This window comes from Carcharhinus amblyrhynchos, chromosome 28 (genome assembly GCF_965287045.1).
Source record: "Carcharhinus amblyrhynchos chromosome 28, sCarAmb.v2.hapA, whole genome shotgun sequence".
NCBI classification, from domain to species: domain Eukaryota; kingdom Metazoa; phylum Chordata; class Chondrichthyes; order Carcharhiniformes; family Carcharhinidae; genus Carcharhinus; species Carcharhinus amblyrhynchos.
In genome coordinates, this window is record NC_137351.1 from 5,838,695 (window position 1) to 5,865,558 (window position 26,864).

At 42.0% G+C, this 26,864-nt stretch overlaps 1 long non-coding RNA gene across 1 annotated transcript in view; it reads left to right on the top strand.

Moving 5' to 3' along the window:
• The window catches only part of LOC145359534 (uncharacterized), a 94,925-nt gene that overhangs the window by 25,302 nt on the left and 42,759 nt on the right, over positions 1-26,864 (top strand). Inside the window, exons 2-3 of the long non-coding RNA XR_013889598.1 lie at positions 1,511-1,617; positions 6,271-6,551. This is a non-coding gene — a long non-coding RNA (uncharacterized LOC145359534). The remainder of the gene's footprint in view (positions 1-1,510; positions 1,618-6,270; positions 6,552-26,864) is intronic.

Consider the following 26,864-nt stretch of genomic DNA (forward strand, 5'->3'; position numbering starts at 1 on the left):
AAATCATTTAATTCAAGGGCTATTAGGGACAAGCCATGAAGTGACACCCACATCTACATCCATTGAAGAAATGATTTTGGGACAACTCCCATCTACCTGCCCAGCCAGAATCACTTCCATTAGCATTAGGAACACTGCCATTGATAAAGGGCTTGGTCCCTTAGAAGCTGGATTTGAGAAGCTAGGAGAAGGGAGGCAGCCTACACTCACTAAGCCTACCACTGATTATCAGTGCTATAATGTTAATGGTCGGCATGTGTAGTGATTGCCTAGGCTAGCACATGAAGAATAACCTGTTGGACGAGTACTGGAGGGTAGAATCATAGAAAAACTACAGCACAAACAGGCCCTTCGGCCCACAAGTTGCGCTGGTCTTATCTCTACCAACAAGGCTGATCTGTACCACTCAATCCTATTAAGTTCCATGTACTCATCCAGAAGTCTCTGAAAAGACCCTATCGAATTTGTCTCCACCACCACCGACGGCAGCCCATTTCACTCACCCACCACCCTCCGAGTGAAAAACTTACCCCTGACACCTCCTCTGTACCTACTCCCCAGCACCTTAAACCTGTGTCCTCTTGTGGCAGCCATTTCAGCCCTGGGGAAAAGACTCTGAGAGTCCACCTGATCAATACCCCTCATCATCTTATACACCCCTATCAGGTGTCCCCTCTCATCCTTCGTCTCTCTAAGGAGAAAAGATCGAGCTCTCTCAACCTAATTGAACTCATGGAGTTGATACCCATGGAGCTTCACTCCATTGAAGGTCAGCATCTCAGTTAGTAGTAGATTGGAAAGGAGTATAGAAAGAAGGTGAAGAAAGTGCTGAATAATTTTGTACAAATCAAAAATAGGAGCATTGACTTGATTGGACTATAATTTATAATGTAATATGTTGGCAATGATCCATGTGTCATTGAGAAATCCAAATGAACCCAGTGTAATCGTGACAGATCTTGTGTTATGCTGTAATGTGATCCATGATGTGAAAATAAAAAGGTTCCAATTTGACAGCATGAAAAATCATCTCAAACGTTAAAAGCTTCAGAGCTTAAAGTATAAAGTTCCATAGTGTGGAGGTACACTCTTTCCCAGCTCTTGCAGTGTCCGTTGGCATTGACTATCTGATGTTGATTGAGTAAAGAAGCAAAGCTTAAAAGAAACTTGCTAGCGTAGCGTATATGTGATTAATACACATTCGGTGCCCACATGCACCTCCATTCCCTAATTTCCCTGTTCCTTCCTCTCTCCATTTCTCACCTCCTTGGAATCATCATTGGAAGCCAACAGAACAGGCAGTCAGCTGACATCTGTCCACTACCCCTCCCTCCGCCCACCCATTGTAACGCCCTTGAGGTTGGGTAGTTAGAGCAGAGGGTACTTGAGTCTGCACACTACTGTTAGGATTTCCCCCTCCCCACCTCCATCACCCCCATGTCTAATTTTGTATCACAAGTGTGACGCTCACCAGTTGGTTTGGCATTTGTCTTTTTTTTGTATTTATCAGACTTAGGCTCCATCAGCTGTTCTGAAGGACACTGGCAGGGACTGGATGGAGTGGCAGAGGTGTCCCTCAATCATAAATACCAAGGACATCGCTTGTCATGACAGAAGGTAAGAAATTCAGATTGCTAGCTTTAATAAACGGCTAACCATACTGTAGAGGCTCCACAAATCTCGCAACCTATTCATTAGCATCCCCTCCCCCTCCACCACTGTGAATTGGGTCTCAATACATTGTGCAGCTGTTGTCTAGACTAGTATCTGAACTCAACCTTGAGTCTTTCCATATCGAATAAACTTAGCAGCATAGCTCAGAAATAAACAAGTCAATTATTTTTTTTTAAATGATTGGTAGGTACTTCATTTATTTTTCGCCCACGTCAATTTTCTGTGTTCCTCTTCTGACCCTTGTTTGGGAATAGTTTCCATGGGAACCAGCCATTCTCGGTTGCCTCACCCTGCGTACCATGTTCAGTAGCTATTCAAAAATGGAGGCATTGCAGCTCAGTTCGACTTTGTCCTCATCCACCACACAGTGACCAGGAACATGAAACACCTCCAACCCACAGGATCTGAAGCTGGTTGTAGCATTCTTGTTTCACCCTGCAATTACCTCACTCAGCACTGATGAGCAATAGATCAACTTGGTCTAGATGGCTTGGCAACTATTGCTGCCTATATCCATTGACCACCACCTCCCCCTCCCCCCCCAACCCCCCTCCACGGTGGCACAATGTATAGCACAGCTGCATCACAGTGCCAGGGACCTGACTTCAATTCCCAGCTTGGGTCACTGTCTGTATGGAATCTGTACATTTGCCCCATGTCTGCATGGGTTTCCTCCGAGTGCTCCGGTTTCCTCCCACAGTCCAAAAAAAACGTGCTGGTTAGATGGATTGGTTGTGCTAAATTCTCCCTCAGTGTACCTGAACAGACGTGTGGTGACTAGGGGAGCTTCACAGTAACTTCATTGCAGTGTTAATGTAAACCTACTCATGACTAATAATAAACTTTAAGCTTTAACTTGATCCAACAAAGTGTACTTTAACTTTTATTTTTTCTGATGTTATCCGTACAATTGCAATAGGTGTTTAATAAACAGTGGCAACAGGATTGATTAGCTTCATCACAGGCTTAGGTTGAATTGCTTGGAGATACTAAACAGAAGCTAGGGTCTCTTTGTGGTGAAAAAGAAAAAAATAGAAGGGTGTGGGTAATCCTTATGACTCATCCTCCCTTGCCCTCTTCCTAGACACAGGCTTTCTGTTCACGCTGATAAGTTTCTGACACCATTCATCAGCAACTTTTCCCCAGCCCAGGCTCTCACAGCTCTTCACTCCTGATAACAAGCTTATCCCTCGACTATTCTCTCACCATGCTCCCCTTTCCAGATTCTGAGCTTATCACAAGCTCATTCCCTCACGCATACACACTGGCAGTTCACCACAGTGTTGATAGGGGGTGGAATTCTCCCATTCTGAGACTAAGACCGGTGATGCGCAGCTCTGGCAGTGCCTCTCTCACTGACCAGAATGGCAGGATCCCGCTCCAGATTCTGCGCTTGGAGACATATTAATTCTGGGTGGCACGGTGGCACAATGGTTGGCACTGCTGCCTCATGGTACCAGAGATTTTACGCCAGCGGATGTCCAACATTTTGGCTCTGGCTAGATTCTCTGCTTTTACCCGCCATCAAACCCACCATGAGTGGGCGGGCTGGGAGTAATTCCACCCAGGATCCTGTCAAATAGTCATGGCCATAATTGGGGAGAATGCCAAGGGGATATGCAGAGGGTAGAAAAATAGAAAGTTATAATAATCCGTTCCCCTGAAAAAAGGCATAAATTGTAAGGTTTTGGAGTCCATGACAATTATAGTTAAATCATAATTAAAATGTTCTAATACCCTATTTTAGAATGCGTTAACAGCCTGGAATTCATATTTGTAATACTAGCATTCAAATGCTTAATGTGTTTGTGTGATATTCATCATAATGACTCATCATAGAATCCGTACAGTACAGAAGCAGGCCATTTGGCGCATCGAGTTTGTACTGACTGCAATCCCATGCGGGCTCTATTCCCGTAACCCCTGCAAATCCCCCTGACACTAGGGTCAATGTAGCATGGCCAGTCAACCTAAACCGCACATCTTTGGACTATGGGACAAAACTGGCATTAACCCATTCAAGGTGGTCCTATGTTCCTATTAATCAAGTGGACAGAAGGGTGTTGTACAACTCTGTTTAACCTCATTGCACTAGTTTTGAGATATTAATTTCAAGTTCAAATATCAAGGAGAATATCCCTGCAGTATTCTGTATGTGTCAAGTGACAGCTTGTACCCTCCTCTGTCGATTCACAAATGGCACCACTGAAAGTAGTTTTTGATATGAATAAAATAAAGAACATTGATAGGAGGAAGACGTAAAAATCTTATTCATGGAAGTTGTGAAAATGACTCTGCACCAAAACTATATATTGAAAGCAAAATATTACAGATGCTGGAAATCTGAAATAAAGGCAGAACACTCTGGAAATATTTAAGTCAGGCAGCATCTCTGAAGAGAAGCCTGGACCTGGGTTCGATTTCAGCCTCAGGTCACTGTCTGTGTGGAGTTTGTACATTCTCTCCGTGTCTGCGTGGGTTTCCTCTGGGTGCTCCTGTTTCCTCCCACAGTCCAAAGATGTGCAGGTTAGGTGGATTCACCATGTGACATTACCCTTTCATGTCCCAAGATGTCTAGGTTAGATGGATCAGTCATAGTGAGTGTACAGGGTTACACAAATAGGGTTGGGGAGAGGGCCTGGGTAAGACAGAGTTGGTGCAGACTCAGTGGGCTGAATGGCCTCCTTCTGCTCTATAGGGATTCTATGACAAGCAGAGATAGCGTAAGTAACCTTCCATCAGAACTATTTTGCTACAGTCTGGTCCATTATTTCAGTTCCTGTCATATTCCACCCTCCTGCCAAATACTCCCTAACATCTCCCATATTTATTATTAGAAATTTATTATAATACATTTATTTATTATTATATTAATAATATTTATTATTATTTATTCAATATATTTATTGAATATGAGCCAAGCCAAATGGGAAACCCTGTTTAAACCCTGACTGAGCTGATTGTAGCACAATGCGGGAATTATTGGCAATCCATTCTTTTATAGGCAGCACATTTTTGCTCTGTGTTCTTCCTGTAAGGGAGATAGCCTTTTTAAGTAAACAGTTTGTTAACCCGACTAAGACAGAAGGAGAAAAATCACCGAGGTTATCCCGCTCCTCCTGTGATGCCTGCCAGGAAACCCACATTCATCATGTGAGGAGAACTTGTACTTCTTCATAGCAAACACCCCAAGGTGTTTCTCATCAGGAAAAGTTTGGGGGGATGGGGGGCTGGTGGTTGGAAGTGGAGTGGGTCAGGGTTGGTGAGGACAGGCAAGTTGCAGCAGACAGGGAGTTCAGGGAATAAACCAAAGCTGAAGAGCAGTCAAAGTAGTCGGTCTTAGGAGGATTTTGCCAACAGAAGCAATGAGTTACAAGTGTTTAAGCAGAGAGTTCAAGGTAGGGGTCAGATGACTGAAAGCTCTACTATCTGTGGTGGGTTGTGCGAGGGGGAAAATGTCCAGTAGGGAAACGCTGGAATATTGGAGTGCAGCTTGGGTGTCTTTCTCATCCCATCTCCAAGATCGAAGACCTGCCAGCATCAACAACCAAGAATGGTTACTTGAGTAATCACAGGGCTCCTCACTGGTTCATTCACAAGATGAGTAGGTACAACTAGCTAGGCCAGTACACCCTAATTACTCTTGAGAAAGTGGTGGGGAGCCACCTTCTTGCAGCGCTGCAAACCTGTATGAAATAGGTACATCCACAGTACTGTTACAGAGGGAGGAATGATGATTTCATTCCAATTGAGATGGTATGAAGCTTGGAGGGGAACTTACATGTGGTGTTCCCACATGTCTGCTGTCATTGTCCTTCTAAGTGGTAGAGATCACAGGTTTGCTGTTGAAGAAGCCTTGATGAATTGCCGCAGTCTATCTTGTAGATAGTACACACTGCTGCCACTCCATTGGTGGTGGAGTGAGTGAATGTTGAAGGATGGGCTATTAATTAAGCGGGCTGCATTGTATTGGATGGTATCGAGCTGCTTGAGTGTTGTTGGAGTTTTACCACTCCAGGCAAGCGGAAAGAATCCTAGCAACAATGATACAATAACAAAAAAAGCCAGCCACATGACGTAAGGAGAGAAGGGAATTGGAGGGAGCAAATAAAAACATATTTTGTAACAATATCTGATTATTCCAAGCACTTCACTTTTGAAATCAATGAGTTATCATATTACTGGCTATTTGGGTACCACATTGAATGATAAATAAACCTGCATTATGTCCAGGGGCTTAATTCTGAAAGATATTTGTCATTCTTTTATCGAAAAGATTCACATCATCCGCACAATTTTTCCTTCTACGAGCTAAATTTTCTGATCCAGATTCTAAAATTTTCCAAGCAAGCAATGTTATTAATTAGGAAACAAAATTTTTCACGGGGTCTTTGCAAACAATATGTGAAAAGATTGCAGAGTGGCGAGGGGATTCTGACCCCAATTTCTTTCCAGCTCTCCTCCTGTCCCTGTTCCTGAGAATCTCACCTCACAGTGAGGCCGTGTGTCAATGAGGCACAGAACAGCAGTTCAGCAGAGCTAGGGCAAGACATGAATGCTTGAGAGAATAACAGAATCATTGCTCCTATTTTGCAGCACATCCTTCGATATGAAAAAAAAACAGATCAGCCTTGAAATCCTCTCTGAAGACTGCGATCTATTTTTTTTCCCCTGGTGAGACTGTGAATTTCTGACAACGTGAAGCTACCGCTGTGAGTCACGCACAGCATCGGTGCCAGAAGGCAAGGGAATGCCAGCCTGAGTGGTCAGCCAGGTGCCATTTTGTGTAGAGAGAGCTCTTTGCTCTGCAGCCATCTTGAGGGGGGAAATCCTGCAGCTCCTAAAATGGACGTAACGCCACTCAGTGTGGGCATAAGGTAGGCAATACAATTGTCAAATCCACGTTCACGCTGTCCACTAACACCTAACACCAACCCCCCCCAACACAGATCCCCGATTTCCTCATTACACTAATTACCTAAGCAAGCAGCGATAAATGAAGCTCGGGTGACCCAATCCTGTCTCTCGTATTCTTTCAAGCAGAAAATCTGCCCTCAATTTTAATTGAATTAACATTATTTCTGACGACTTTGATCATTCCTTCCATCCTTTTCATAGACGGACGGGAGTAAAGTGGCCTGTATCTTTCCAACGTTTACAGTGAATAAGCTCATTTGAGGATTTTCCCAAATAATTGCCGCTGTGTAAATAGTATTTCAAAAGACAGTTCTGACTCTTGTTCATCCCTGGCTTAGATTAATACAATAAGGTGATTTATAAAAACAGCACCATACAAAATGACACACTCGGTGCTGTTTTAAGGTAAAGCAGACTGTTATTAAGTGGACCTTCGAATAAAATCACTGATTAACTGGAAATGCAAAAAGAAAATTGAACTGTAGCGTTTGGGTTTATCGGAATGTGTACCGTAATAATTTGACTGCTTCTCCTGACTCTTTCTGTGCTTAGATATTTTTATAATAAGTTGTGTTTTTTTCTCTGCTGGTTCTCTCCTCTCATCTACTAAAAGCTGATCTTTTGTTATTCTCTGGACTTCAGCCACGTGCTGCGGCCTTGCTCAAGAGGCACCTCATGTATGTGTGAGCCCAGCAAGTGAATGTAAGCAGGGCAATCAGCCATGTGAGTCATCACATCAGACCACGATACTGTCCTTGCACAATTTGCACCATGGAGCCAGGTGAAAGAGTTCGGGATTGGGAATGCTGACTGACTTCCCAATATCCCTCCCGCAACACCTATTTACTGCATCACGTTCCTCCTTTCAAGAACATTTCCTTTCTGGCATTGCTGGAGTTTAATACCTCAAATGAATAATTATTCCACCTGATGCATTTAAACCAAAATAAAAACTTAATTGTTTGCTGTCAATGTTAACCCTTTGAGCACTGAATCTTTGGCACAGGGAGTAGCATATTATACAGGGAAGTGAACCCATGACTGCTACAACCGATGCCTTAAAGGGCCACAAGATTCCTAGCAACCTGTCATAGCAACAGCATATGCCGTTTGCGTCATGGCACTTTGTCTCATGGGGAGACCGTCTCCAGAGTACGCACACTTAAAATATTTTTGAAAATATATTGCATTTAATATTTAAGGTTTCACCATCACCTCCTTGATGGTTGAAACAGGAATGGGGATCTATCCAAGTGTGCTGCTCACTTCCATAATTGGTGGCTCCCGATTAGTCTTTCTGGATAAATCTGAACCAGCCTTTCCCGATCTATAGCTTTCCCCTGCGTTTTTCATTCCTTCCTTCTTCCGAAGGCGTTTACTGTTGCTGGGAGCTCAGGTCCACACCCACCATCCAACGTCCAGAACCATTCAAGTGTCCATTCTTCATGTTCGAGCAGCATCAGCAGGCCATTCCATTGCAGAAAGATCACAGTTGGATCTATGCTTATCCTCATTCCCCCCCACCCCCCATATATTTACTTTGCTTACAAGAGACACTGAATAATAATCAAAAAACAGAAGGCCATGCAGACTAGTAACCACAGCTGGGATTCTCCACAGCAGGGAATGGAGGTTTAGGCAAAGTGCCAAATTCTCTGTACCGGCTGGCAGCAGTGGCGGGACATGAATGGCCAGAGAATTCCAGCCTACCTCTTTCTAATTCTAATTAAGACTCTGGATGTGGGCTCTGCAAGTTGTGGGTGCTGGGTGCATGGGGAGAGGATTGGGCACAATAGTGATACACCAGTGAAATAGTGCTACACTGTCCCTTAAGAATGACCGCTTTTGGAAGATGTACTGGAGTGTTGCTGGGAAGCATGCAGATATACCCAGAATGTGCCACTGCTTTCAAGAAAGGACTGCCTAAAGTTTGAGAAAAGCAAAGTGATATTTTAACCAATATTTGGTGGCTGAGAGTAGGAAATAAAATTCAGGTTATTAAGTCCAACTGTTGAATAGAAGGAACAAACATTCTGTTTTGAGAAAGAAATCATTAGCTTACATGAGCCTAGCAAGCTTTGTGCTGTCTGCACAGTGGGCAGGTGAAGGAATAATGAAGAAAAGACCTTTAGCGTAACACAAATTAATATTTTGATTTTAATGTCTGCTTCTAATTTTATATAATATTTTTATAAATAGAATACTACTTTGAAAAATAGAATCAGATACGTCATATTAAAAATGACAGAGTGCAAGGTCTTAGAATTTTTTAAAAAATGAAATAGGAATTTGATGCTATTAAGGGAATAAAATATATGTTGTAAAACTATTTTTGAAAGAATGTGGTTATTGAATATGGTGCAGGAATCACCTGAGAAGATTTTCCACATTTGTTTATGAAGAATAGGGTGCCAATTTTGTTATGCACATGCTGTAGATGGTTTGTGTAATATTTACTGAACAGAAAAAAGATCATTTTGCTCCAGAAGGGCCATCCCTTTGTGGTTGATCTACAGGAGCAGAAAGAATGTTCTGAATAGGAAAGGCCATTCACGTGTTGCTATACAATTCAGCAATAATGTAATGCAGCCTCTTAAGCTGTTGTTCGTGCAGGCCTGAGGCCTACCATGCATAACAGCCTGGCTTCTCTAGAATTTTACATGCCCACAAAATAACACTCGCCTGTTTCAAATCGTGACCTTTTTGTGAATCTCTTCAGCTCAAAAAAAAATTACCCATTAAATAGAGACGGCTACAACAATCCTACATTTACTTTAAAGACTCAGCAGCTAAAATTTTAGAGTTCTAAGGCCCAAGTCTTTCTTGCGTATCTTTGGCTTATTGAAAAAATATTTTACGCTGTAGTAACCATTTTCTTTCTGCTGACGTTTGGGTAGATACACAAGGGATGTGTGAGCAGAAACTGTTGCATACACTGTACGTATTCACAAAGGGAAACAGTTTGATACATTGATCTTGGACCCATGTAACTCCTTAGGTTTTTCGAACATCTCTTGTACAGATTGAATATTAATTTTTGCACTAACCTGCAATTTCGTCCAATAATTATTCTGAACTAAGCTGTGCAGTTCAGGTACTGAACTGGTGAACTTTGTCCCATAGGAGCAAGAACCTAGCGTATAAACTCTGGAAAGTATCCGCACTAATCTCCAGATCAGCGATTTGAAAAGCAGAATTTTAGATGTCTACTAAACATTAATTATTTAGAAGCATTATTTTCTAATACCTACAGAACTGAAGCATTAACAATATACATTTTGTAACTACATTCGTTACACACCAGAAATGAGTCAATTGGAAGTTGAGGCTTTATGCCAGCTATTTGAGTTTTGCTTCTGTCGAATATGATAGAATTGATATTTGACCAGACCCTTGACTGTGTGGTTCTGTAAAAGTTAAGTAGCCTCAACCTATAAACTTCAGAGGGTTTTTTTTTGGTGCTGTTCAATGTCTTGCATATTAAAATATACCCGGCATATGAACAAAACTTTCAGTTCTATTTTAAAACCCTTGTTATTCGTTAAACAGTAGTTACCTTATCTTTCAGTTGAAAATATGTTGTTTGCCCAGAGCTGCTCTGTTGCAGAATTAGCTTTTTACAAAATACATATTTGCGATAATTTTACTGTTTTGACTTGGTCTAACTCATGTCCCCATTTGATAGATGAAATGGGCAGATTTACTGAGCTGTATCTCCTCCCAATGATCCTTGGTTTCCTTCCCCTGCTTCTCAAATAATAGGAGGGAACTTAAAACCTCATTTTGAAGATGAATAAAATTGCTGTAAATAAATGGGAATGAATGATTTTGTGAATTTGCGGACATAGAATTTATTCAGATATTTTAGTAATTTATTTTTGCCAGGGGTGAGGGAGGGAATGTGGGCACAAGGTGGGGTGAGGGGAGGCAGTGGGGGTGGGGAGGGGGGGGGGGCTAGTTAATTTAAGCCAATGGCAGCTAAATTAAACAAAGAGAATAAATTCTCATGACTGGCAACACCGGACTGTGACTGTTCCCAGCGCAAACTGGGATGGCGTGGCGATGATCCGTGTTTCAAGATTGTAAACATCGGCCCCGATCACACGGAGATTATCAGAGAGAGAGAGGGAGAAATATACGCAGTGAAACAACCGCCTCTAATGAACAAAAATCCTGACAAGCTGCCGTACATTAACATAATTACATGGAGTGAGAGCTTATAGCCACTAGCGAGCAGATTGTGAACAAACAATTAAAACAACAGTAGCCCCTTTGTCACCCTCATCATCTGTACTTGCCGAATATATTTTTTAACGTTACGCCATTCTGAGCTTTGCCGTGTTTATTTTAAATTTGAAATTTAAAAATAACATTTTTTGAAAACATAAAAATAGATAAACTCCCTCTGTTTTTTTCACACATTGGCAGCCAATGATGTTGGTAAGATACAATGAAAGTACTGATAAAAAAAACACTGTGGCTTTAAAAAACATTGTTTTTTTTAAGGAAAACTGCTTGGAATCAAAAGTCATATTTAAAAATATTCTCTAATGGATCTTCCACACTGGATTAAAAATCAACAATGTATTCGCGAAAGGAAGCAAATGTGACTTGCTTTGCACCAATCCAGATATTTTAACTAAATTCAAATATCTTTCGGGAAGAAACATTTTTTTTTAAAGCCCCTTCCTGTCAGCACAAATCTATCGAGCTCTATATCCCTGGCAAGCAGCTGTTAAATGTGAGGTCTTGAATCCAGGAAATAAAGGTGTGCATCTTTGTTGCTTTCTTTGCTTCCTCGTGAAGCATTCTCTGTTTCGGCATTGAGTTTTGCATCCTGTTGGCCTGAATCTAAGGGCAATGAGACCTACAGTAAATGCACACCTTCCCACTTGGTTCTCTGTAATCATTAAGAATAATTATTCTTAATTGCACGCTCTTAGTGTTAGTTTTTACAGCAGCTGATGCTCCTGCTGACTTTGTGCTTTCATTGTCTGTTATAACGATTATGCAAATGCTACAAGGTTTTTTTGCCCCCTTACCAACATTTGATTTTTTTTGACTTTGAGTAGAAAATGTGTTATTAACTGAAACTATCATTATTTTACTCTCCTCACGTGAAAAAAAACTGAAGTTATTTCGTTGTAAAAATTAGTTCCCACTTTCTTCATTTATTGATGCCTAATCAAAACATTGAGGGCTGGAAGAGAATTATTTTGCACTACGTAACTGTAGGAACTTTACTTTGGAGATTTTACTTATGGGTAACTGATCCTAGTGTTTGTATGTGTGCGTATGCGTCCCTCTCTCTCTGTCTCTCTGGGGTTATGGTGATTCTTTAAATAGGGTATCTACATCCAAGCAGGAAGGTAGATGGACACGTTCCTTCAAGGCCCTATTTATGTTGCTACTGTAGCTTGGATGTCATGTGAGCACGAGGTGCAGTTTTGACCATCCATCCATCCCGCCACCAAAAGAAAACGCACGGTACTTTCCCTTAAGATGTCAAGGCTGAAATAAATTCTACTAACTGGTGAATACGGCACTGATGAAGCCTTATCACTTGCCCATGTCTTTCATTAAGTGGCCTTGGTTGTGGACTCTGCAATTAGTAGTTCATTAAGGTGCACCTTTTAAGCACTTCAGTTTAAATTGGCAAGACGGTTAGCTTATTTGGAGGCTATGTGACTCTGCCCAGTTCATCCCTTTCCTTTGTAACATGTCTGGCTTTGCTTGCTGTGTGACAGAATGATGAGGACATGTGAATATGGCAGAGGAAATGGAGGATTCTGAAGACGTAATCAAAACACGTCTTCAGATTTATTTTTAAAACACCTGCTGTGGAATTTTTTTTTGAGCCAAATTTTCAAAACAAATGTCATTGGCTTGTGCCTTTTAAAAATAGGTTAATGAGTTAATAGCTGTACCTGTGATCACAGAAATAATGTGTGTCGGGAGGAAGGGGGCTGGGGAGTGTGCAGTGATCTAATCCGGTTTTGTGGCATCTATTTATTTATATTGTATAATATTTTGGTTATGTCGCTGCCATCTCAAAGATTCTTTCCAAAGAGGGAATGCCAAGGTTGAGACTGTAATTTTTTCTGTGAGGCTGTGAGCCTGGATTCATCTTAATTGAAGCAGTTTTCACTACACAATGCTCTGGGCACCTCTGTAAAATGTAAAACTGGGATTAAACTGCAATCAAAATGCACAATCAGGTGATGTGAATCCTTTATTCAAATTTCCTTGCAGACTGGACTTCCCACAAAATTATAACTGCGATTTCCATTCAAAGGGAAACCTAGGCAATGCACATTTACATATAAAAACAATACAAAGAAAGGTAATAATTTGACAATACAGTACAAAAAAAAGTGCATATCACATGTTGCTGGTTTATGTGCAATTATGGAACGGACTAGTTGATAACTGGGATTGAGGAAGCTTTTAACTACTAAGGAATTTATGGAAGGTATTTATATCTGGCGGAAAATTCTTCATTTAAGTCTTGCACTTACATCAGGAGTATTGTATTATAGAGAACAAATGGGATGCCATGTGGTAATTTGGAATTCTTTGCATGGATTTGAATTCCGCGTGGGTTGGGCCTGCGTTTAGCCCTGTTCAAACCACAATTAAATGACTGATGCCCTGAGGTAACTCAGTCATTTTTACCCCAGAATCTAGATTAACGTACAAAATAAAACCTTCTGCAGAAAAATCCGAACGAAGGGAGAATCCAAATGGAAAAGCAATTTTTATAACAAAAAAAAAGACAGCCTTGCTCACCTGCAAATACGGAATAATCTCCCCATGGTAATTAATTCACAGTCACTGATTTGAATAATCACCCCACAGTAACTAATTCACAGCGTCAATGATTTGACATCGAAGAGTATTTCTGCGGTAAATATCGCCCATATTTTACTCACATCATTTATTGAATGTGAACAATGTTCGCTACAGCCCCATTATTATTGCTTTAAATATCTGTGCTTTGTTAGCAACACAAAAAATGCCAAGGGCATGTTGATTTCAGAATGATTAAAAATCATCTGGAATAATATGAATCCTCTTCTGTGTATTTTCCCCTATTCTATGTTGGAGCCCGCTTTGTAAAAAAGCTGTTCAAAATCCTTCCATTATTTGATTGACTATTTTGCTTTAACTTGAACTGATCTATTTTCGGTGAAGTGGGTGGGGGAGGCGGGTAGAGTCAGAAATGGGGGATGGAATATTACAGTCGCTTAATCACTTTATTATTTAAATATCCTGAAATATTCATGATTTCTATTTATCTCTCGCTAAATGATTTACAGCGCCGTGCATTTTTACACAGGGTAAGGCAGGAGTGAGTCTCAGCTGGGCACCTGGTCCTGAATGCAGTGCGGTGCCAAGCCTTACTGTTTGCAACCCTGCAGGAGTCATTTAGCAAAAATCAAGATGGCTAACAAGGCCGTCACTGAGCGCTGATCTGCATAGTTAACTCCTTCACTGCTGGACTGGATTTCTTTTACAGCTGGTTGCATAGCAACAGATTAGTGCTCACCCAGTCGGGACTGCAGCTGCATTTATGCACTTGGATTAATAATGTGCCAAGATTGTGGTGCTTTAGATTTTACCCGTGGAGTGTGAGTGTTTTCTGGCCTTTTTACATTGCTGAGGTTTTTTTCTCGCTCTGTTCAATATCTATTGTTGCCATACCTTCAATTTCATCCCCCCGCACCCCTGTTTTCCTGAAGACGTTGCCAGATTCACAGATGGCAGCTATCCTTTTGTATCCCTACCTCTGCCAGGCAGTCAGTGTCAACAAGTTATTCTGTCATCGAGGGCACCATAGCCCTGTCTAATTTTGTTCGCATCCGAGGTGTGCAAATACTCACTTTCTCTCAGGAGCTGGAGAAAACACAGGTGTGGGCTGAGTTTCAGAAGCAGAAATCCTCCTAGAAGCTGAAAAGTACAACCTCTCTGGGCTCTTCTCCCTAACACTTTGATCAAAGCGTTGACACTCACAAGATTAAACAGGACTTTCATAAAACAATCATTACTTTAAAAAGCAAGCCTCGCAGGATATTAGAAAGTTGAAAAAACGGAATTATCCATAACTTTACATAATGTTCTCCTCTGAGGATGGAACTGGTTTTCCAATAATTGTTTTACATCCTTGGAGAGGCCTACTGCACTGGGCAGTGGTACAAAACTTAGTTTATTGGACAAATTTGCCATATAGTATTTTTACAGTCACTGCTTTGAGAGGATGGGTGAAACTTTTCTAACTCCTCTCCCACTTTCCTGCGGGTGCTGGGATTTGGGTTCCATAGGTGTCGATCGGCATAAGCTTGGAGGGCCGAAGGGCCTGTTCCTGTGCTGTACTTTTCTTTGTTCCTTGTTCTTTTGTGTCAGATGGCTTCTCCCTGAGCCCATGCGTGGGTCTTGACAGCGAATGCTTTAGCTGTAGAAAGCTGCCAGAAACATTCATGGACATTTTCCTGGAGGAATCATTGGGTGGTAGTCAGAAGTAGAAACACTGATGGAGCTGGAACCTGGGACGCTTCTTGTTCTTATGCCTCAGAACCACACTCACCGAGCTAAAAGGGTGTTAGTTGGGTGGCGGAACCAGGAAAGGAAATATGAGGAAGGGTATTTAAAGAAGATCTTAAAGAAGAAGAGGAAGATGAAGAGGTTAATAGTTAAAGAATCATAGAATCATAGAACCATACAGTGCAGAAAAGACCTTTGGCCCATCGAGTCTGCACTGACATATTAGAAACAACTGAACTCCCACCTAATTCTATCTGCCAACACTTGGCCCAAAGCCCTAAATGTTATGATGTGCCAAGTGTTCACCCAGATACTTTTTAAAGGATGTGAGGCAACTGGCTTCTATCACCCTCCCAGGTAGTGCATTCCAAAAAGAGAATTGCAAACCATGAGACCTAGATGGTTGAAGGCCAACGTTGTGGGTCAGGAGAGGGTGAAGGGTTGCGCAAGGACTTGAGACAGAGGCGACCTTCCTCAGTCTTCAAAGGTCTGTTTGCCAAAAAAAAACTGCAGTTTACAGAAATGTAAGTGTGCAAAATTCTGAGGATCTGAGTCTAATAAAGACTTGGTTCAGGACAAATCACTTTAAGAGAAAGGTGATAGCTGTAGTGTTAGATAGACTGATGGGTCAGTTAAATGTCTGTTCTGTAAGAGGATGCAGTAAGAAATCTCACAACACCAGGTTAAAGCCCAACAGATTTATTTGGTAGCACAAGAATAATAAAGAATGGTAAAATTAAAAATAATAAGAGGAGTAATAATAAAAGAATATATGAGAATGACCATGCCAACGTGCCAACAGACAATGGGGCAAATGTTGGGTGGAATTTTCCATTTTGCAAGCAGTGGGTGTTGTGGCATGTGGGGGCACTTAATTTAGCAGGAGGCAAAACTGCCTCCTGATGGAAGGATGAACTGTTGGAGTTTTATTCTCCCAAATTTCAAGGCAGGTTAATGGTGCTTCGAGCTTCCTGAGGAATAATGTCAGCAATCTCACTTGCAGCATTAGCATCTCACACATTTACATTAAAAGCCACCCAACTGGAAATAAATTCCCCACCAGCGAAAATTTACAACATTCAGTTTTATGGACTGTATATAATTGCACTACTTCTATGATTTTGGGGTCCATAGATGTTATCTTATCCTCTTGGAGACCTCACATAACTTCATTCATTTGGATTGTGTTAGAAACCACTGCGCCAAGGCTGGACAAGGGCTGGGGAATGGGGAAACGGGAGGTAATAGGATAGAGAAATGGAATGAAGTGGAAAGGGGAGGGTATAGTATCCAGGGAAAGTGGGGTGCAATGTAAGGGGAGGGGTGGGTGGAGAATGTCCACAGAAGGGGAAGGGAAGTGTCCAGGGAGGGAGGGAGGGTGAGAGTCTCCAGGGAAGAGTGTCCTGGGAAGGGGGCAGTAAGAGTGTTTGTTCAAGAGGGGGGTGAGAGAGCCCATGAAATGGGAGGGGAGCATCTCAGAGGACAGGGTTGGTGGTGCCAACAATGGGGTTCTTGGGGGAGAATTCAGGGGACTGGTGATAGGAGAGAACAGTCAGAGACAGAGGGGGGGTTGTTGGATGCGGTGCAGTTGCAGGTTCAGGGTGAGAGTCTGATAGATGAAGGTCTCAGTGACAAAACAGATGGCTTGGATAATGGGAGGGGCAGTGCCAGGGTGGGCATAAGGATGGTAACAGATGTGAGCTTGGAAAAGAAAAAAGGTACATGGAGGTGGATCATGATAGGGCCCAGGGTAATGGGAGCAGTTCAAGGATGACAGAGGGAAGAGGAAAATGATATTGGTTGGGTCAAGATTGAGGGCTCGGGATGTTGGTGGGTGACAAGGGGGTGGGTAAGTGGTGGAGCGAGTTTGAAAGGGAACACACACCCTTTTTCCAAACTGACTTTGACCACGTAGTTAATCAGTCTTTCAGATCCCTTGAGATGAGAGGAGGGATTTTTTTTGGGTGTGTGAGGTTCAATGTCGGCAGAAGTAGTTGACTAAAGATGTATAGGTTAGGGGATTAGGTTAGTGGTAAATATATTGTGTGACATGGATAGAGTCTGGGTGGGATGTTCTGTCCGAAAGTTGGTGCAGACCTGATAGGCCAAATGGCCTACTTCTGCACTGTAGGGATTCTATGGTTTTTAAAGAGAGACCTTAATACTTATGAGACAACTGGATGTCAAGGATGCTCACTTGTGTTCTCCTCTCTGAGGTGAAGCCAAATTGCAGCAAGTTAGCTCCCAACTCATGGGTCCCATTAAGATCTGAGTGAAGTATGGAGCTGCCAATCATTCTGTGCCATTTGCCATCAGCTACAGTCAGAGGCAGGGAGGGAGGAAGTGAGGATGGTGGAAGTGCCTCCAAAGGGTATGGCTAATGGAGGGCACTCAACTTGCGACTCCAAACCTCCACCCTCCTGGGTGAATGGTCAACAAGGGTTCATACAATTAGTCTCTCTGTGCTGCTGAGGCAGTGCTCTGAGTTTTGAAGGTAGTGGAGACAAGTGGAAAAATGTCTGCTTGAGGCTTCTTGCACTTGGCTCTCGTTATCCTAGTCAAAGATCAATATTACCATGTGCATTCGTGTATGAATGGGAAGACCACCCATCGCAAGTTCTCTCGGATATCCTTTACTTGCATTGGATAACATGAGAATACCATGTCCTGGTAAACATCAAGTGAAGGGCTTAGTGCTTTCCTGCTGGCTTTGAGATGGTGGGAAAACTGTAAAGGACATGCTCACTAAATGTATCACTTCAATTCATTTGTATATCCACTGAGACATTGATAATGCAGGTTGAAGGCAACCCTGCCTTGGTAATGGCTCTCGTCCAACTGAGGAGAAGGAGGGTCCATCACCAACTGGCACAGTGGCCAAGAGGTGCCTGGTCAGTAAGAGGCAGTGTGGTCTCTAGAAGGCCAAGAGGCTCTCAAGCATGGGCCACAATGCACAGGCAGGCTTTGGCTCAATCATGGCTCTTATCTAGATTTGAGTGAAAGGTAATGCCAGAGGTGCTCTCGTATGTCCCGGGATGTAATTGCTCAACCTGCCAGCTACTCCAGTATGAGGTGTGGCCACATGGACTCTGAAGGAGTAATGAGGAGCTCCTGAGCTGCACTGAGTGAATGTCTATCTGGGTGCCATTTAAATGTGGCATTAGGACCTTCAACCCCATGAGGTAATGGCGAGGTGGCTGTTCTGCTTGCCTCTCCATGAGATTCACTGAGCACCTTGCAGATTAATAAGCTGAAAAGCAGAAAATTGCACATGTTCTGCTGTCCAACAGGAATCACACTGACTTTCCTGCGCACCATTGGACTTCAGTGTTCAGAATGGAAAATTCTGTCTATAGACTTTATGCAACAGTGTAAAGTGGAAGATATTGCATTGGCAGACCATTTATATTGCTCGTGAATTTTGTTTCAATTGATTGCAACAGAAGTAAAAGTTGGGTAAGATATAAAAGGAGCTATTGCTTGGTAATACTCATTTTACGATATCACATAGTATCAAAATCTGCCCAAAAAAGGGCAAATATGAATATGTCAAGAAGTAAGATGAAGGGACAACATAAATAATTAAGAAAAAGGTACATGGAAACCTTCTTTTGCCTTGCCTGCTCTTCACTCTGATGGATTATGGTTTCAATAACATTTATTACCCTTTTTATTAATCCTAACTCCCAAAGTTCGACTCAGTTGTACTATCCCTGATGGTGATGAAAGTTGTTAACTCAGTGCATGCCAGGTTTATAACCTTGACTGTGTGCTCTGGCTTGGGTAGTCCCCCATTGGATAAACCTGTGGAACCATTAGGAGTCTCAAAGCTTGACTTCTACGAGAGCTAAGTATTTATCAGGATGTGGTCTGAACAAATTGGTGTTTTTACGAGCACTTTCGTTGTAAGATCTCCGTGATTTTCATGATCTTCTTTCAAAAAGTTAGAAACTCATCACTGAGGCATCCAACAACTCAATGTATCCTTTCCATAATAAAGTCAAACTGTCCTCTTTCCAATTTTACATTTAACAGGTGTAGTGAGAGCCAGGTTTGAAATCTAAGGGAATTGTCCATTTATCCAGTAGGGTCCCATAAATTTGATATAATCTGTCACCTGGGTACACAGGCTAAATGTCCATTCTTGACTCAGTATGCACCCTCAAAGGTGCATGTCTAAAATATTTTTTAAAAATTTGAAAACAGAATTCTTCTAAAGGTTATTCTGTCAAACTTGCATTTGAATGAGGGAAGGAAGCACTTGTCATGTGGGGGCAGGGACAAATTAACCTAAAGAGAAAGCCCACAATTACCATTGCTCTGAAATAAACAGAAAATTTTGCAAGGAGCACATCAGCTACACAAGCAAATGGAAGGAGAAAAAGCAGGTAAACATCTGAAGGTAGAGGAGATCAAGGGGTTGGGGTGACCCCTTTATAGGATGGCTATGGTGATTGTCCCTTTAAGGGAAAAAGAGCAGAGTAAAGGTTGCACACGCCATGTGACCCTTACTCTGCTGTGTTGCCCTTAAAGGGACAATCACCTCATTGGCACAGGTCAGAGGAGGAGAACAGGTAAAGGATCAGATTGCAGTTATTCAGCTGCAAGGGGCAGTCATTCACCAGTTAACCAGCACTGGGCAGTTAAATTACAATTTCTGTTTACAAAAATATCTTCTTGTTCCTCCTCCCTGTGAACTGTTAGCTGTGTGGAGGTTGCTGTGTAATTAGAGTGAGCTAAATTCAACGCTCGTTAAAGAAAGAAAAGCCTCACGACTATCTCTTTTTTACCATTTGGCTTTCACATGTAACTGAGCAATAAAACAGCGCAACACCTTTTAATAGACAGTGGCTCTCCAATCTCTAAAGCCAGCTTGAATAAATGTTGATCTTTCCCCAGGCAATAAACAGAATAGGAACAAAAAAAAACACAAACAACATTTCAAGAGGGAGACCATGCAGCTGTAGCAATTGTGTTAGTAAACAGTTTATTGTGCCCAGATCATTATCCCACCCCTTCCCCTTCCTCTCGATCTGACAATGGCTGCATTGTGCTGAGACCCTCATTCGTAGTCTGGAGAGGCAGCTTTGGCATTGTGAAGAGGAGCTGGGAAACGGCTGTGGCCACGGCAGAGGTCGAATACAAACAGATGCCCATCAGTGACAAAGGCACTGAGTGTTGGCACAGACAAGGGCTTCCTTGTTCCTTGGTGAAGCTATCTTGGGGTCTGTCTGTGTGCATGCGCCTGTGTTAATTACTTCTGCGATGCAAGCGTGTGTGTATGTGTATGTGTATGTCAGACTGATTGAGTCTTTGGCACAGTGTCTGAATGTGTGTTGCTATCTGTATGTGTCTCTGTCTGCCTTCTCCCTGTTTGTATGTCTCATGTCTCTCTCTCTATTTCCTCCTGTCGGCTTCTTTGTGTGTGTGTGTGTGTGTGTGTGTGTGTGTATGGGTGGGTGTGTGTCCTTTCACTATCTATCTGTTCTTTTCTTGGGCTCTCGCAAGTATATATAACAATGTGTTTGAGTGTTAATCAGACCAGCTCCAGGTATCACAGAACTTTGTGGAATTTTAACGTTTTTTATAGAACTTCCAGCACAGGGTATTGTGTTTTATAATTTATGTTGATATTTAAAGATAAAAACATAATTAACAAAGTAATTAGTGGCTGCTTCTTTCTACACCTCTATTATATAATAAAAATGAGAATCCTATAAAAGTTCTTTGTGAAATGTAGGAGCATCATTTGCAAAATAGTCACAGAAAACAGGCCTACAAGCAAATAAGGTGAATGCAGAAAGAGAGATTGTGCGAATAGAAGGGATAGAATCCCCATTTATTCCCCCAGTAATAAATTTAAAGTCCTTTCTGAATTTATGGCTCATTTGATTCCAAACGCACCCAGGGAACAAAGCAAATTAATTTATTGCAACGACAGCTCAGAGTTTAAAAAAAAACTCTCCCACGTCCCATATGTCAGTTTAAAACCAATTCTACAGCAAATGTATTCCAGTCAGGCTTCATAACCTTGAATGTGCACTAATCTGCTGCCCTTCTGTACCTGAAATGGGATTCAAATGGGCATGGTGAAACTGGTAAAGAAGCAACTCATGTCTCTGGTCTGAGATTGGCAGAATGGTGAGATTTTACTCACACTCTGAACAGGGACAATTTCATTGTTTCTAGTTGTTCCAATTTATCTGCATCTTTTAAAAAAAATAAGCATCTTTTAAATGGAGACTTTTTTCACGACAACTACATGAATGCATGAAATGTCCATTGTGGTAATGAGCTTTATATGTTAGTAAGACACCAGGTTCTGCTCTAGATTCCACGTTGTGTTAGCTGATCTTCAGGGCAGCAGTAGGATTGCTACACTTAACACCTAACCTCCACATCACTGGGCTAGGGAGGTAAAACAGGCATCTGTGCTATTCGTATTATCGCACACAGGCATTCAGGAACATTAGGTAGATCAATGTCATGGATTGTCCTCTATAAAGGAGACGGGACAAGGTGCATATTCAGCAGAGAAAGGTAATGCAACAGGACAAACAACTGTGAAAGAGAGGGAAGGACAGAATGGTACAAATACTAAGGAAGGAGTAGAGACAGACAATGGAAAGTGACTTTTGAACCAGTGATCAGATAGGCAGAAAGAGGGATAAGAGCAACAGAGTCAGAAAGCGAGAGTTGGAGTGAGGTTGAGAGAGGACACAAACAAGGTTCTATTCAAACAAAACATAAATGAGAGGTGTGCAGGGAATGATTGAAGGGGAAGTGAGCAAGAGAGAAAGCGAGCTTTGATTGACATCAGTGTAGCAGAGGCCGTCGCCATATTTAAACAGTCAGACTGTGATTATCAAAAGGTTGTACAAGTAATAGGACAAGCTTGATTTATTCTTGCTGCCACAACCCAGTGATGTGATGGGATGAATTCCACGGGGCTCCGTTATAGAATCTTCACTTCCAACATGATGGAGACTGAACTTGAGTTTTCTGCAGCAGGAGAAGTGCCGGCCATAGGGAAAAATCAAGTGCCGGGCCTTTCTCCATCAGATAGACAGTGCTGGCATCAGACTGACAGGGCATATGTCAAACAGAGGCAGACATGATAAACTAGGAGCCAGTCTGCACAGACGGGCTGTAGAATCTATTATTGAGACACATGGATTTTTGGTTTTCACTTTTAATCTAATGAGTTAAATTTCAGTATTATTGTATTTTTAACATATTAGAACGTTACATACATTGAACCAAACAAATCCACTAAATATATTTTTATCTGGTTTAAAAGCCATCTAATGTGCATCTCTTCTGTCCTCCATCTTCTCTTCCTGTCAGGGAACTAATCTTGGATGATTGTCTGTTTCCCCAGGTCTGTGTGTGTTTCTTCTGTATGCACTGCTTTTCTCTCACACCCCAACGGTGTGCAGGTTAGGTAGATTGGCTATACTAAATTGCCCCTTAGTGTCTGGTGGATTAGCAGGGTAAATATGGGGGGTTACAGGGATAGGGCCTGCGGGGGGATTGTTGTCGGTGCAGGCTCGAATGGCCTCCTTCTGCATTGTACGGTTTCTATGATTCTAGATAATGCTATTTAAAGATAAAAGATTCCTGGTTTTATATCTAGAGATAGGAAATTGATTAAACAAGCACAATGCCTTAACTGCAATTAAGTGTTGAACGTGCTTTTGGACATTGTAGGCTTTAAGATGCTACTTAGAACCAACTATTTGATCAAGATTTTAGTCACCTATTTCAACTTCTTCCTCTTTAGATGTGTCCCAATTTTTGCTCTCTGTGATGTGCCCCAGCATGTTTTACAATGTTAAACATAACTAAGTAAATGCAAGTTGTGGTTGGTGGTGCAGTGGAGAAGGTCCACCGTACAATAACTTGCATGTTCTTGTTAGGGCAGAGAAGATTCAGTGGAGATTTGATAGAGGGGCTCAAAACCACAAGTGTTTTGGTCAAATAAAGACAGACAGATTTCCCAATGCAGAAGGGTAAATAACCATAGGATACAAAATCAAAGCTCAAGGGGAAATAAGGGAAGTTGTTTAAGCAGCGAGTTGGAATGTACTACCTAAAAGTATCAAGGAAGCAGATTTAGTAATCATTTTCAAAAGTAAACTAGACGAACATATCTGAAGAGAAGATATTTTCAGAGCTTTGGAGGAAGAGCAGGGAGTGGGATTAATTAGACAGATCTTTAAAAGTATAGCATGGGCAACAATGGGTTGAAAAATCTCCTTCTGTCTTATGAAATTCTATGATTCTACACATTTATTTATTCAGTGTGTGAAGAGTCACAGGGCCAAGCAAAAGATTTGTCAGTAGTTCGATAGACTTCTTTAAGCCTATCTAAAATCTTACGTTTCTACCTTATCGGAGCTACATTACATTACATAGAATTTACATCACAGAAATAAGTGACTTGACCCAACTAGCCCATGTGGGGAGATGGTGACATAGAGTGTGTTCACTGGCTCAGTAATGCAGCCGGATTACTGGGGATTGGTTTAGCTCAGCTGGCTGGAAAGCTGGTTAGTGATGCACGGCACAAGTTCAATTCCTGTACCGGCTAAGGTTATTCATGAAAGCCCCACCTTCTCAACCTTGCCCCTTTGCCTGAGGTTAAATTACCATCAGTCTGCTCTCTCCCTCAAAGGGGCAAGCAGCCTTTTGTTATCTGTGACTATGCTGACTTTACTAATCCAGTAAAGAGGGGACATAGCTTTAAATTGAGGGGTGATAATTATAGGACAGATGTCAGAGGTAGGTTCTTTACTCAGAGGGTAGTAAGGGTGTGGAATGCCCTGCCTGCAGCAGTTGTGGACTCGCCAACTTTAAGGGTGTTCAAATGGTCATTGGATAGGCATATGGATAATATTGGAATAGTTTAGGTTAGAGGGTCGTTAGATTGGTTCCATGGGTTGGCGCAACATCAAGGGCCGAAGGGCCTGTACTGCCCCGTAATGTTCTATGTTCAGAGATCCAGGGTACTGCCCTAGGGACCCAGGTTGAAATCTACCATGGCAGATAGTGAAATTTGAATTCAATAAAACAAAACCTCTGGAATTAAAAGTCTAATGATGACCATGAAATCATTGCTGATTGTTGTAAAAACCCATCTGATCACTACTTACTGTCTATTAGGGAAAGAAATCTGCCATCTTGACTTGGTCTGGTCTACATGAGAGTCCAGACTCACAGTAGTGTAGTTGACTCTTAACTGTCATTCATTTCAGAAGCAATTAGGAATCAGCAACAAATGCTGAGCCATGAAAGAATGAAGAAAAATGTTCCTATTCATGTGCTGCACAAGTATTTTCTCTCCCAATCTGTTCTATTCTACCAGCAAAACTTAATATTCATTTTCTCTTGACTACTTATTTAGCTTCCTCCAAAGGCGTCTTTGCTACTCACCTCAATCACTCTATGTGGTAACGAATTCCGCATTCCCACTACCCTCTGAACAAAAAAGTTTCTCTTGACTTCCCTATGGCATCTTTTAGTGGCACCTTTATACCTGTGGCCCCTATTTGGGCTTCACACAAATGAAGCATCTTATTCCATGTCTACTCCTTTCAATCCCTTTGTAATTTTAAGTTATAAAAAGAAAGTTAGAAATTAGGATTAGTTTCATTGGAGCAGAGAAAGGTCAAGTGATGGATGCTTAATAGAATGGTAGGGTCACACAGTCATTTGCACTGCTGCCTCAAAGTGCCAGAGATCAGGGTTCAATTCTGGCCCAAAGATGTGCTGTTAGGCTGATTGGCAGGAATAAATTGTCCCTAAATCCGTTTCCCTCAATCTGGATGGCCATAAAACATTAGACAGGGGTCGTGGGTGGAGAGGGGGACTGGTGGTGTTGAGATGGTGGCGCGGGCTCGTTGGGCCGAAGGGCCTGTTTCCCGGGCTGATTTTGTTCTTTGTTCTTGAGTGACTGTGTGGAGTTTGTAGGCTCTCTGAAAGGGTTTCCTCTGGGTGCTCTGGTTTCCTCCCACAGACCAAAAATGTGCAGGCTAGGTGGATTGATCATGCTAACTTGCTCCTCAGTGCCCTAAGATGTATAGGTGAGCAGGGTAAATATGTGAGGTTATGGGGATAGGGCCTGAATAAGGTACTCTGTCAGAGAGTTGGTGCAGACTCAATGGGCTGAATGGTCTCTTTCTGCACTGAAGTGATTCAGCGATTCTATGATAGATATTTCCATGGGTCAATGAAACTCTCTAAGAAGAGGGTACGAATGATTTTCACAGTAACTTTATTGTTAATGTAAGCCTATTTGTGACACTAATAAATAAACTTTAAAGAACAAATTTAAGATAATCACAAAAAATGAATTCAAGGAAAATTATAAAGAACTTCTTTCCATGGAGGGCTATTTGAACATGGAATTCTCTATCTCACACTGTTGCTGAGTCAATAAACTCTTTTAGAATTACACAGTGGTTTGAAAATGAGAAGTGTTGAATCATATAGGGAGTGAGGAGATGAATGGGGCTAGTGGATGTTATAGTTAGGGTTAGGGTTAGGGCAGAATGCAGAATGAAGGTCTGAATGAGGTTTTAGGATGCTGTTTGTACTGTTGGTAGGTAAAAGTTTTAATCACCATTCTCTCAGACTTTTTTGGGATGGTCTATGATTCCTCTCCTTACTTGCTCCCTTGTGTTCCAGTTTGGATTTATCTTTGCCATTATGCATGTTTGTAAGCAAAATGGGAATAAAATTTATCAAATGCTTTTTTTCCCCCTGAATGCACCATTCCCCTAAATGCGCCATTCCCATGAATAAACAGAGGGCAATGGATAATTAATGAGATATGGAAATCAAACACTGCTCTGGTGAATTGAAAGAGGGTTGGCTAGGCTGGCTAAGTGGATCAGTTTTGTGGCTGCCTTATTCAAACACTTTGGTGTTCAATTTTTCCTCATGTGGTTGCTTTTGTTCTTTGCCCTCTTGCCATCACACACAGATAGTAAGGTAACCCAGATAAGTAATAGCTTCTAATGGTGTGATCTGTGGTTGCCTTGAGATCAGTATTGCCCATATGATATTTTGATTTGCTACTAGTACACCTGCAGGTATCAGATTCAATAACCATTATCAAATGATCCATGACTGGGAGAGATAAGAGGCGTATTCAATGACCAGTTAACCATCTCAGCACTGGCTTAGTGTCCCTCTAGGCTTTGCAGTCAGCAGTTGTCCGGTGACTCACCTGAAGAAGGAGTGACGCTCCGAAAGCTTATGCTACCAAATAAACCTGTTGGACTTTAAGCTGGTGTTGTGAGACTTCGTACTGTCATTTTGTCACCCTTCTCCATTCCTTACCATCTGTCTTTGAAACGCTGACCCACCCCTTCATAAGAACATAAGAACATAAGAAATAGGAGCAGGAGTAGGCCATCTAGCCCTTCGAGCCTGCCCCGCCATTCAATAAGATCATGGCTGATCTGTCGCTGCTCAGTTCCACTTTCCCGCTTTCTCCCCATAACCCTTAATCCCCTCTCTTATCAAAAACCCATCAACCCGCATCTTAAAAATATTTAGCGAGGCAGCCTCCACCACTTCAACGGGCAGAGAATTCCAGAGATTCACCACCCTTTGAGTGAAGAAGTTCCTCCTCAACTCCGTTCTAAACCGCCCCCCTTTTATCTTGAGGCTGTGCCCCCTAGTCCTACTGTCTTTTTTGAGCGGGAAGAGTCTCTCCACTTCTA